The sequence below is a fragment of the Spermophilus citellus genome (assembly GCF_964194105.1).
Source record: "Spermophilus citellus genome assembly, chromosome: 4".
Classification (NCBI taxonomy): domain Eukaryota; kingdom Metazoa; phylum Chordata; class Mammalia; order Rodentia; family Sciuridae; genus Spermophilus; species Spermophilus citellus.
In genome coordinates, this window is record NC_138185.1 from 108,409,190 (window position 1) to 108,423,187 (window position 13,998).

The 13,998-nt window shown below is 41.4% G+C and overlaps 1 long non-coding RNA gene across 1 annotated transcript in view; it reads right to left on the reverse strand.

The window, feature by feature from the left end:
* LOC308647467 overlaps positions 1–13,998 on the reverse strand; it is a 70,297-nt gene that overhangs the window by 38,041 nt on the left and 18,258 nt on the right. The window contains exon 2 of the long non-coding RNA XR_014021628.1: positions 5,682–5,765. This is a non-coding gene — a long non-coding RNA (uncharacterized lncRNA). The remainder of the gene's footprint in view (positions 1–5,681; positions 5,766–13,998) is intronic.

A 13,998-nucleotide genomic window follows, 5' to 3' on the forward strand; every position in this document is an offset into this window, starting at 1 on the left:
CAGATATAATAGGCCACATATTACATGATCCTATTTATATGAAATGTCCAAAAAAGGAAATTTGTAGAGACTGAAATTATATTAGTGGTTTCTAGGAATTGGAAGATGGAGGAATGAGGATAGAGGAATAGGGTGTGACTGCTAATACATCATCTTTGTTTTTGGAAAGATGAAAATGTTCCAGATTTAGATTGTGGGGATGGTTACACAACTCTGTGCATATTCTAAAAATCACTAAACTTTAAAAGAGTGAACTTTGTGGTATGTGAATTATATCTCAATAAAGCTATTATTTAGAATATATAAAAATCATATTTTTTAACTCAAAAGGCCATAAAATGTCAAGGGCTGGATTAGAGCCTGAAGGTTAGAGTTTGTCAACTCCTGTTTTAGGTTACAAAACTGCTTTTTGGAAACATGGAGAAAACAACTTAAGCTTCTACCTTTTAAAAATGTTTCTTTTTGTACTACTGGGGATTGTACCCAGTGCTTCTACATACGCTAGACAAGTACTCTACCACTGAGCTACATCCCCAGCCCCAATTGCCCTGACTGGTCTTGAACTTGGATCTTCCTGCCCCAGCCTCCCAAGTAGCTAGAATTACCAGCATGCACCACTGGCTAAATTTCTACTCTCGACTAAACTCTGTTAACATAAAAAGTGGTCTCAATCTTCTACCATCTATTTTCAAATTTTATCAATTTTCTCACAATGCGCTTTTTTTTTGTACCAGGTATTGAACCCAGTGCTGCTTAACCACTGAGCCACATCCCCAGCCCTTTTTTTATATTTTATTTAGAGACACAGTCTCACAGCCTCACTAAGTTGCTGAGGCTGTCTTTGAATTCATGATCCTCCTGCCTCAGCCTCCCGAGCTGCTGGGATTACAGGTAAGCGCCACCACGCCTGGTCTCAAAACACTTCTTAACACATTCATTCGCCTCCTCTTGAGGTTTTATCCTCTCTCATGTGTCCCTTCAGTGAATGGGGCAGAGAAGAAGGAGATCCTCATGTAGCTAGATTAAATACCTAAAATTCAAGGAGACCTTTCACACTGTGAAGGGTCAAGGGCATAAATCCCACACTTTCCTTGTCATTATGAAATTAAGGCAATGATGGTAAAATGGTGGTCAGAGCTGGTGATGTTGGGGAGGATAGCAGTGGTGGTGGGGGACAGTCCTGATACAGAAAATAGTGGTCCATAACAGAATGATCACCAAAAGAGAGATGTTTTTTTTTTGTTAGCAATTTTGCTATTTTCTCCTATTCTTGAGTTAGCTTGGAAAATGAGTCTCCGCCAGGGTCTAGGCAAGTAGGAGTCTGTAGTAATATTTAGAGTTCTATTTTGTGATTTTATGGAACTGCTGAAAAGGTCAAGAACATTTCTTTAAATGTCAATGGCCTGAGGGTCCAATTACTCAGGGGAGGACATTCTTGGAAGAGAAGCTTTGTAAGTCTGGCAGAATGGTGTGGGAGGAACTCAGCAAGTAGGAAGTCAAGGGGTGGTCCCAGGCTTCCAGGGGACAGGGTCCTGGGCAGAGCTCAGAGGGAGGATGGGGCTTCTGCAGAAGCTCTTGATATCGTCTATGGATGGGGAAGACCTGGTAAAGCATCTTCTCTAAGCAGAGTCTGCTGCCCCCCTTCACCTGTTCTTCTGAAGCTAAGTCCATAGAGCTTCAGGAGCATAAAGAGCCAGGTAGGAGCTAGAGAGGGTACACCCTCTTCCCAAACTGCAGATTGAGTACTCAGAGTCCTCTGTGAGAGCCCTGGGACTGATCTGAAGAAGCCCAGCTACTCCCTTAAAGGCCATGTATTCAAACCCCTGGCCAGGTATTGTTATATTTTAGTGAATTCAAGTGATACTTAGAGAATTTGAAAAATATAAATTTCTGAGCCCTACCATAGCAATTTGGAGTCAAAGGCCTTACAATGAATGTAAGATTTTTTTTATAATGGGAGGAAAACTATTTTTATGAGAGACAGCTTATTAAAATGCATATTCCTAGGCTGCAGACCCACTGAGTCAGTACTTGTAGGAAGCATGCATGGAAAGGAGTCAGCACCTCAAAACTTGCACTTTCAGCAACTTCCCCACATGACTTTGAGTCTGAGTCTCTCCAGGCCTCCCTGCAAGAATCTTCTGTGCCCCGTGAATCTCTCCTTTGGAAAACTGGGTCTATTGTACTACCCACGTGGGCAGAAGAACAGGGCTTTGAAACTAGACAGTACAATCTTGAGCAAGTTACTTAACTCTTCAGGCTTCCAGCTCCTCATCTGTAAAAAGGAAAATTAATGCCCACTTCCAGGGGTCATGCAAAGGATTCAAAGACATAATGCACTCCAAGAAGTCAGCCCAGTGCCTGGCACATGTTAAGTAAACACAGGATCAATTACTATTCTTAGGCATCTGAGAGGTCTCAGGTAGGGCTTCTGGTTCCTACCATCTGTTTTCCTCTGTACTAGGGGCTATCACATATATGTCCAAAAGTGTAATTGTACCTGTGTGTCCATGTTTTTGATCTTCCTTTTTGTCAGTACTACCACCATTATTATTATGTCCACTAGCCAAAAGCTCAGAGATACTGACCCAAACAGGGAGGACTGAAGCTGAGATGAGTGTGCCAATATCCTATACCTGGTCAGAAAGGACAGCCTGTGCTGATACACAAGGATGATCTGGGTTCAATGCAGACCACAGCCTCACGGGACTCTGTGATCAGGTTTCCCCTGTGGCCTGAAACATTTAGAAGCTGAATCTTCCACAGAACAGATGTGGCCAGGGTTCTGTACAGGGTCTCTCTTCCCAATTTACTCTGCTCTCATGATGCACTTTGGGGAATTGGTCCTTTTCCTTAATGCCAAAGGGGGCCTTCAAGCTTTCACCAAGACCTTGACATTGGCCCAGGAAATAGGGACCCCAGCTTGGCCTGAGGAATGTGCATGGGTTTCACTGAAAGGGAAGTTCAGGTTTTCTCCTCCAGCTTGCAGCTGGATGGAGGCCAATCCCTAAACCCTTCTGAGGCCAGCTACAAATAGGATCTTGCTGTTGAAAAGGGAACTGAGAAGATTCTATATCTTGATGTAGCTTTTGTCAGGCTGTCATTTCTTGAGTGCTTACTATGTGCCAAGAGTTCACATTCACCATCTCTGTAAACCCGCACCACAACCCTATTGTTTAGGTACCAGTATCTTTTCCATTTTACACCTGAGGAAATAGAACCTCAGATAGGTAGTAAATGGTGGTATTTAATTCAAACCCAGGTACATCTGACTCCAGATCCTGGGATCTTATCTTTGAGCTCCATTCCAACCACTAAGCAAAGGTGACCAAGACAAGAGGTTGCCAGAATGAGGTGGCAGATGTGGGTTACCAGGGCCAGCATCTGGAGTAACTGGTAAGAACAGTCTCTGAATTGGGATGACTGATTAGGAGCTGTGAATGAAAGCTCAAAGCCAGTCTCAGAAAAAATGTTCAAAAAGCTTCTCTAGTGGGACCTGCAAAACAATCCCGAGGTCTTCTATGTGAGAGAGGAGTTGAAGTAGACGCCGACTAATAAATATATCACCAGTGCTCCTCTTGATAGACCCAACCTGATTTTCTCTTAAAATTGGGAGCCATCTCGCCACAAAGCCATGAAAAGATAATTTCGGCTTTACTATAAATTACTGCAAATTCTGAATTAGCTTGGAATGCCTGCCCATGCCTTGAACTCACCCATGCCTGGCTCTCTGACCACATAGCAGCCCTCTCTGAAACTTTAGTGACGCCTCATAAATCTTGGCCTTCCCTGGCCAGATAACGACCCTCTCTGAGGAGCTAATGATCTTCATAAATTCTGATGCTGGGGCCAGCAAAAATGTTATGCTCATCAGCGTTTTGTCATCTGTAACCCCCTTTTGTGTAACTCTCTGGGCTATAAAGCTGGGCTGCAAGAAAGCTGCGGTGCTGTCTTGTTCCTGTGGTTTTTGGTGGGAGAGGCAGCCCGGCCAGTCAAAATAATAAGATTGATTCTAGTTGGAGTCAGTGGTCTTTTCTTGCCTCCTGGTCTAACACTCTCAGTTTCTGGGGAGAGCCCTCACCCTCTAGTGAACTGCTGCCTCCTCCTTCCTATCCATAGGGTTGACATTAGAACAGCCATGTGACTCCATCCTCTGGTCATGGTTGATGGATCCAGGGACAGGAGCTCGACCCAACATGAGTCAATTTGACTTCTTTCCTGAGATTTTTTTTTTGAAATAGTACTGAGATAAAGTATCTTTCTTCAGGACCTGAGGTTGTAAGTGTGACCTCAGGAAGTTTAGAAAGTCCATCTACAGTCAGAGAGAAGCAGACAATGAAGGGATGAAGTCAGAAGGAGGAAGACAGGTTCCTGGCAGCACTGATTGGGTTAAAGTGTTTTGGAGACCCAGCATTGTCCCTGATGTTCCCTAGGTTAACTGCTCCACCCTCCTTCCATTAGGATATGTTTACAATATCCCATGCCTACTCCTCAAAATGAACAATTTGGGGCTGTGGTTGTAGCTCAGTGCTTAAGCGCTTGCTTAGCACATGTGAGGCACTGGGTTTGAGCCTCAGTACCACATAAACTAATAATAATAATAATAATAATAATAATAATAATAATATAATAAAGATATTGTGTCCATCTACAACTAAAAAAAAAAACACCAACAATTTGATACCACCACATCTGTCTACAGTGTCCCTTTATGTGCTGAATTTAAAAGAACTAGGTACTGAACATGATGGCGGGCGCAGAGAGATCAAGTCTCTGACCTCTTCAGCTGTGCAGGCATAGGGAGTCGTAAACAACCTAAATCTGTTTGCTCAGGATCACTAGGCAATGCTGAGCTGACGTGGATCTGGGGCAAACAGTCTGGGCCTCTCAGAACACACACTGAGCCCGGATCAGCTGAATTCAAGCTCCCGTTCGCCTGCTTCCCACAGACAAACAGCTATGACTCAGGACTAATCCATCTGGCTGAAACAACTGGTCAGCCCTTCTGATCCTATGGAGGTAAATGCCTACCGAGCCTTCATAGGTAGTGGCCACAGGTTTGAAACGGGGCTTGGGAGAGACAGTAAGGACCCACCTGTTGCATTGGTCACCCAGCAAAGGGAAACGAACTGTCGCCATTTGCAAGAGATACCACCATGGCAGAGAACTGACGTCATCAGACTGCGGTGGAGGAGATAACCTCATTGAAACCTGCGGCTGCAGGTGTGTAATTCCCTAGCCTTCCTTCTCCACACATCGGGGAAACCTTAAGGGCCCCTCCCAGCTCTCCCGTAAGGGCCCCTCCCAGCTCTCCCGTGAGCACGATAGCCAGACCGAGGGAATCAGAGGTGGCGCAGGACCCACGGCGCGGAACTACCACTTCCACCAGTGCTGACAGCTGAGGTCTCTTGCACCAGCTACCGGGGGCGTGGCTACCGGAGGGCAAGTAAAATTCGCTGAGGATTCTCAGCCCCAAGCTCTACAAACTTAGGGTCTGAGGGAATGGCAAACTGGAAGAGTGTGCCCAGTCGTTCATGAAAACAGGGCTCCCAGGAGCAGCAGACCTGGCGTGTAGCCAGTATTGTGGTGAGCGGCACCTGTGAGAGGGGCCTGGCTAGAGGAAAAGTGGGACGTGACTAGACACAAGAGGAGGCCCTAGGCACTCAGGATTGGAGACTCGCCCAGTCTGGGAGGAGCTGCTGCACAGTGATTGGTTCCCGCGAATTGACAGGAGAAACTTGGCCTGGTGGGCACAGCGCCACTTACTGGAAGAGAAGTTAATCAAACTCTAAGACTGCATTTATTAGTTTTTTTTTCTTTTTTTCTTTTCTCTTTTTTTTTGATTTGGGTTTTTCTTTCATTTTCATTTTTCTTGTTTTTTTTTAAATTTTTTTTTACAATTTTTTTAAAATTTTTTTCTTCTAATTTTAATTTTAATTTTTTTTATTATTTTTAAAAAAATTTTTTTTCTTTTTTTTATTTCCTATTTTTTTTCTTCTTTTGTCTTTTCATTTCTTTTCAATTATCTTATCCCCCCTTCCTTGAATTCTACCTGCTTACTCTCATTCTCTTTAGTGACTTCTTTCCTTCCCTTCTAATACCTTTCCTCCCAAGCATCTAATAAATTTATAGGAGTAAACAGTAACTCATCAGTCAAACAGAACAAGAAGTAACGTGAGCATCTTCAAAAAGCAAGGAAGAAAAGGAGTACAAACAATGCAGGACAGCCTAAACATTCAGAAGGACCTAGAGTCATCAGAAAAATGGTCATATAAAGAACTCAAGGAACACCTTAGACAGATGGAATGGAACCTTAAAGAGGATACAAGACAGCAAATTCAAGCAGCGAAAGAACACATTGAGAATGAATTACATAAACAGATAAAAGAAGAAGTTAAGCATCTTTATCAGGAGATAGAGATTATAAAAAATAATCAAACAATAATTCTAGAAATGAAGGAAACGATAAACCAAATTAAAAACTCAATTGAGAGTATCACTAACAGAGTGGAGCAAGTAGAAGCCAGAACGTCAGATAATGAAGACAAAATATGTCATCTTGAAAAGAGTCTAGCCAACTCAGAAAGGCTGGTAAAAAATCACGAGAAAAACATCCAAGAGTTATGGGATAACATAAAAAAACCAAACTTACGAGTCATCAGGATAGAAGAAGGTACGGAGATTCAAACCAAGGGAATGAGTAATCTGCTGAATGAAATAATTACAGAAAACTTTCCATAAATAAAAAAGGAAACAGATATACAAATTGAAGATGTATACAGGACACCGAGCACACAAAATCACAGTAGACCAACGCCAAGACACATTGTTATGAAGATATCCAATATACAGAACAAAGAGAAAATATTAAAAGCTACAAGAGAAAGGAGACAGATTACATTCAGGGGTAAACCAATAAGGTTAACAACGGATTTTTCATCACAGACACTGAAAGCAAGAGGGTCATGGAACAATGTATTTCAAACACTGAAAGACAATGGATGCCAACCAAGAATTCTGTATCCAGCAAAATTAAGCTTCAGGTACGACAACGAAATAAAAATCTTTCATGATAAACAAGAGTTAAAAGAATTTGCAGCCAGAAAACCAACATTGCAAAGCATTTTGAGCAAAACACTACACAAGGAAGAAATGAAAAACAATAATCAAAACCATCAGTAGGAAGTGCCTCGGTAAAGACAGAGGGCGAGGGGAAAGATAATCATGGAGAAACAAACTAAATTTTTTAAAAAAAGGATAAATAATCAAACATGGATGGAAGTACAAACCATATATCAATAGTAACTCTGAATGTTAATGGCTTAAACTCTCCAATAAAGTGACATAGGCTGGTATCATGGATTAAAATAACAAATCCAACAATATGCTGCCTCCAGGAGACACATCTGATTGGAAAAGACATACACAGGCTGAAGGTGAAAGGATGGGAAAAATATACCATGCACACGGTCCTCGTAAGCAAGCAGGGGTGGCCATCCTCATATCGAATAAAATCGACTTCAAGACTAAGTTAATCAAAAGGGATAAAGAAGGACATTATATACTGTTAAAAGGAACCATTCACCAACAAGGCATAACAATTATCAGTATTTATGCACCAAATAATGGTGCTGCGACATTCATAAAACAAATTCTCCTCAAATTCAAGAATCAAATAGACCACAACACAATAATTATGGGTGACTTCAACACACCTCTCTCACCGTTGGACAGATCCTCCAAACAAAAGATGAATAAAGAAACTATAGAACTCAATATCACAATCAATAACCTAGACTTAACTGACATATATAGAATATATCAACCATCATCAAATGGATATACTTTTTTCTCAGCAGCACATGGATCCTTCTCAAAAATAGACCATATATTATGCCATAGGGCAACCCTCAGTAAATATAAAGGGGTGGAGATAATACCTTGCATTTTATCTGATCATAATGGAATGAAACTGGAAATCAATGATAAAAGAAGGAAGGAAAAATCCTACATCACATGGAAAATGAACAATATGTTACTGAATGATCAATGGGTTACAGAAGACATAAAGGAGGAAATCAAAAAATTCTTAGAGATAAATGAAAATACAGACACAACATATTGGAATCTATGGGACACAATGAAAGCAGTTTTAAGAGGAAAATTCATCGCCTGGTGGTCATTCCTCAAAAAAAGAAAAAACCAACAAATAAATGAGCTCACACTTCATCTCAAAGCCCTAGAAAAGGAAGAGCAAAACAACAGCAAATGTAGCAGAAGGCAAGAAATAATTAAAATCAGAGCGGAAATCAATGAAATTGAAACAAAAGAAACTATTGAAAAAATTAACAAAACTAAAAGTTGGTTCTTCGAAAAAATAAATAATATCGACAGACCTTTAGCCATGCTAACGAAGAGAAAAAGAGAGAGAACTCAAATTACTAACATACAGGATGAAAAAGGCAATATCACAACAGATGCTACAGAAATACAGAAGACAATTAGAAATTATTTTGAAAACCTATATTTCAATAAAATAGAAGATAGTGAAGACATCGATAAATTTCTTAAGTCATATGATTTGCCCAGACTGAGTCAGGAGGATACACACAATTTGAACAGACCAATATCAATGGATGAAATTGAAGAAGCCATCAAAAGACTACCAACCAAGAAAAGCCCAGGACCGGATGGGTATACAGCGGAGTTTTACAAAACCTTTAAAGAAGAATTAATACCAAGACTTTTCAAGTTATTTCAGGAAATAGAAAAAGAGGGAGCTCTTCCAAATTCATTCTATGAGGCCAACATCACCCTGATTCCAAAACCAGACAAAGACACCTCAAAGAAAGAAAACTACAGACCAATATCTCTAATGAACCTAGATGCAAAAATCCTCAATAAAATTCTGGCGAATCGAATACAAAAACACATCAAAAAAATTGTGCACCATCATCAAGGGATGCAAGGATGGTTCAATATACGGAAATCAATAAATGTTATTCACCAAATCAATAGACTTAAAGATAAGAACCATATGATCATCTCGATAGACGCAGAGAAAGCATTCGACAAAGTACAGCATCCCTTTATGTTCAAAACATTAGAAAAACTAGGGATAACAGGAACTTACCTTGACATTGTAAAAGCTATCTATGCTAAGCCTCAGACTAGCATCATTCTGAATGCACAAAAGTTAAAGGCATTCCCTCTAAAATCTGGAACAAGACAGGGATGCCCTCTATCACCACTTCTATTCAATATAGTTCTCGAAACACTGGCCAGAGCAATTAGACAGACGAAAGAAATTAAAGGCATAAAAATAGGAAAAGAAGAACTTAAATTATCACTATTTGCAGATGACATAATTCTATACCTAGAAGACCCAAAAGGGTCTACAAAGAAACTACTAGAACTAATAAATGAATTCAGCAAAGTGGCAGGATATAAAATCAACATGCATAAATCAAAGGCATTTCTGTATATCAGTGACAAAACTTCTGAAACGGAAATGAGGAAAAACACTCCATTCACAATATCCTCAAAAAAAAAAATAAAATACTTGGGAATCAACCTAACAAAAGAGGTGAAAGACTTATACAATGAAAACTACAGAACCCTAAAGAGAGAAGTAGAAGAAGATCTTAGAAGATGGAAAAATATACCCTGTTCATGGATAGGCAGAACTAACATCATCAAAATGGCGATATTACCAAAAGTTCTCTATAGGTTTAATGCAATGCCAATCAAAATCCCAACGGCATTTCTTGTAGAAATAGATAAAGCAATCATGAAATTCATATGGAAAAATAAAAGACCCGGAATAGCAAAAGCAATTCTAAACAGGAAGTGTGAATCAGGCGGTATAGCGATACCAGACTTCAAACTATACTACAGAGCAATAGTGACAAAAACAGCATGGTACTGGTACCAAAACAGGCGGGTGGACCAATGGTATAGAATAGAGGACACAGAGACTAATCCACAAAGTTACAACTATCTTATATTTGATAAAGGGGCTAAAAGCATGCAATGGAGGAAGGATAGCATCTTCAACAAATGGTGTTGGGAAAACTGGAAATCCATATGCAACAAAATGAAACTGAATCCCTTTCTCTCGCCATGCACAAAAGTTAACTCAAAATGGATCAAGGAGCTTGATATCAATTCAGAGACTCTGCGTCTGATGGAAGAAAAAGTTGGCTCCGATCTACATATTGTGGGGTCGGGCTCCAAATTCCTTAATAGGACACCCATAGCACAAGACTTAATAACAAGAATCAACAAATGGGACTTACTTAAACTAAAAAGTTTTTTCTCAGCAAGAGAAACAATAAGAGAGATAAATAGGGAGCCTACATCCTGGGAACAAATTTTTACTCCTCACACTTCAGATAGAGCCCTAATATCCAGAGTATACAAAGAACTCAAAAAATTAGACAATAAGATAACAAATAACCCAATCAACAAATGGGCCAAGGACCTGAACAGACACTTCTCAGAGGAGGATATACAATCAATCAACAAGTACATGAAAAAATGCTCACCATCTCTAGCAGTCAGAGAAATGCAAATCAAAACCACCCTAAGATACCATCTCACTCCAGTAAGATTGGCAGCCACTATGAAGTCAAACAACAAGTGCTGGCGAGGATGTGGAGAAAAGGGTACACTTGTACATTGCTGGTGGGACTGCAAATTGGTGTGGCCAATTTGGAAAGCAGTTTGGAGATTCCTGGGAAAGATGGGAATGGAACCACCATTTGACCCTGCTATTGCCCTTCTCGGACTATTCCCTGAAGACCTTAAAAGAGCATGCTACAGGGATACTGCCACAACGATGTTCATAGCAGCACAATTCACAATAACTAGACTGTGGAACCAACCCAGATGCCCTTCGATAGATGAATGGATAAAAATAATGTGGCATCTATACACAATGGAGTACTATGCAGCAATAAAAAATGACAAAATCATAGAATTTGCAGGGAAATGGGTGGCACTAGAGCAGATTATGCTTAGTGAAGCTAGCCAATCCCTAAAAAACAAATACCAAATGTCTTCTTTGATATAATGAGAGCAACTATGAACAGAGCAGGGAGGAAGAGTAGGAAGAAAAGATTAACATTAAACAGAGACATGAGATGGGAGGGAAAGGGAGAGAAAAGGGAAATTGCATGGAAATGAAGGGAGACCCTCATTGCTATACAAAATTACATATAAGAGGTTGTGAGGGGAATGGGAAAATAAACAAGGAGAGAAATGAATTACAGTAGATGGGGTAGAGAGAGAAGATGGGAGGGGAGGGGAGGGGGGATAGTAGGGGATAGGAAAGGTAGCAGAATACAACAATTACTAATAGGGCATTATGTAAAATTGTGGATGTGTAACCGACGTGATTCTGCAATCTGCATTTGGGGTAAAATTGGGGGTTCATAACCCACTTCAATCTAATGTATGAAATATGATATGTCAAGAGCTTTGTAATGTTGTGAACAACCAATAAAAAAAAGAAGGAAAAAAAAAGAAATAGAGCTAAGACTTCCAGAGAGAAAGAAAGAGGGAGAGTCCTAGCAACATTGTTTGGGTCTCTGAAGTCCTTGAGGTCACTTCTACTTCTGCCCTTCCCAATTTCTTGGGCCAATAAATTCCCTTTTTTGGTGAGCCAGTGAGTTGAATTCTTGTTATTTCAACTCAAAAGAGCCTCTAATTGACACAAGAACTTTCTCACAGTAAGAGCTGTCCAAATGGAGGCTGGACTGCTGCAGGAGGTGGCAGCTCCCTAGGAAGAACAGGACAACCTTCCTGCCAGGGACACTGTGGAGGAAACTTCTGGATTTAGTTGCGTTAGATACCAGCTAATATTTATGTAGTACCTGACATTTCATAATGATAAACTTATTTAGTCTTCACAATCCCCCTGCAGGGGCATTATTTCTCCCATTTTATAGATAAAGAAATAGAGTCTCTAGGAGGCTCATTACCTTATCAAGGTGGCTTGGATCCAGGGCCAAGTGCAAGTCTTTATGACTGCAGAACTCATGCTCCATAAGCCCAGAGATTTGGAGGTCCTTTGCCCATACCCTTCCTCAAAGCCTGGATACCTCTGGAGGGGGCAAATGCAGGCCTGGTTTCTGCAGCCAGCTCAGCAGCTCCTAAATAGGGCAGTCGATAGAGGCACAGCACTGTGTCCAGGTGAGCAGAGAGGCACATGGCCCCAGCTGGCTCTGGGGACAAGCTGTCTGCAGAAGCACAGGAGCAGAAGAAACCCAGAAGAGGGGAGGGGAACCTCCCAGGAGGGGGCAGTTGAGTGGGAGGTGCTTCTTCCTCTAAAGCCCCAGATGAGGGATTCTGCAACTTTTTGTGTATTACGGATGCCTTTGGGGGATCTGATGGACTCTGTGGGCCTTCTAGAAACAAGGACACACATCCAAATACATGATGTTTTGCAACAAAGACTTCCTAGAGTCATGCATGGAACTCCAGTAGCCTAGTTAAAGTCCTTATCAAGAAACATGAAAAGGGAGGGCTCAGAGGTCTGCCCCAGGCCAAGTATCAGTAGCAATAAAATCTTAGAGAAGGTTAATCTCCCTTAGCTGATTATTTTATCCAGCATGTCCATATGGGAAAGGTGATGAGGTTTCCTTTAAGACCCTAACCCCCAGTATCTTGCTGACCCATGACTGTCCTTTTTCTACTTCCTGAAGGGCCTCTGACTGATACATCTGACCCTGTCCATGTTAACTCCCCTTGAGAGCTAGGATGAGAAAAGGAAGAAGGGCAAGAGTGTGGTTCTTCCCCTCTCTTCATCTCTGTCTCTACCTCCACACTCTTCCAGAAGAGATTGAACTTTAGAAGCTATTCAATGAAGAAAGATGGAAGAAATGACTCAGGGTAGGCTGATGAGGGGTGAGTAGGCAGTGAGGTGGAGAGTCAGCTTATAACTGGGAACTAGATAGGCTGCCTTTGCTAAAAAGCACCAACCCTTCACTTAGACCTGTGCCCAGCCGGTAACTAAAAACAGGATAAAGCTTGGCATCTTTGCTTTCATTTTGAATCGGTCTTCTTCATTACCTTAAACTTTGGGTCAGATAGTTGTGTTAATAATTTAAGGAGTGTTCATCTAAATCTGGTAATCATTGCCTTTGAGGTTGAAGATACCAAGAGAAGAGTAACTAAGGTAATTTCAAGATTTGCATGTACAGTCAACTCTCCCTGAAAATCTGTCAATTTTTTCAGCATCCTGTTCCAGACCCTTGGAGCAGGGCTTAGAATAGTCATTGCCCATAACCTTTCAGAAACAGCAGAGCCTTGCAGACAGATCATCCCCCTGATGAGACTGTCCTCCTAAGCAGAAGCAATCACCTCATGGGAACCAAACTGCCCCCTTTCAGGATCACAAGTCTATGAGGTAAATGGAGATTGTTCCCTCAAGCAATGATAAGGACTTCATCAGAGCCACCTTGCAGAACCAGAACTGACATAATGATCGGCCAGACCACAGTTTGACCAAGGCCCCCTGCCTTAATTCTTCCTATATTAAACTTAAAGCTTATGTCAGTACACCAAAGACAGGGCTGAGATGCTTGATTTCATCCATCTTTCTAATATGGCTATCTTGACTAAAGTCTCTTTCCTACCATTATTTTTTTTACTTGTTTTTTGGGGGCAAATGGCAACATCTGATTTGTTTGGATGTACCTCCCCTAATTGGGCCTCTAGCCTAGGACTCCAACAACAAGCAGATGGGAGGAGGGAGGCAGAAAAGGAGAGGAGAAAGATGGAGTCTCCTGGAGAAATTTATCCTCAAAACAAGACTGAGGTACACAGTTGAGGAGCAGGCAGTATGATTGTCTGGGTTGAGAGGGCCTCCACATCACTCCCCCTTGTCTCTGAAACAGGCCCTTCTTTCCCAGAGCTTTCCTATGGAGCCTGACCTGCATCCCTGGCGAAGGCCCCCTCCATCAGAGCAGCCTGTCCTGCCTATCTGTCCCCTTG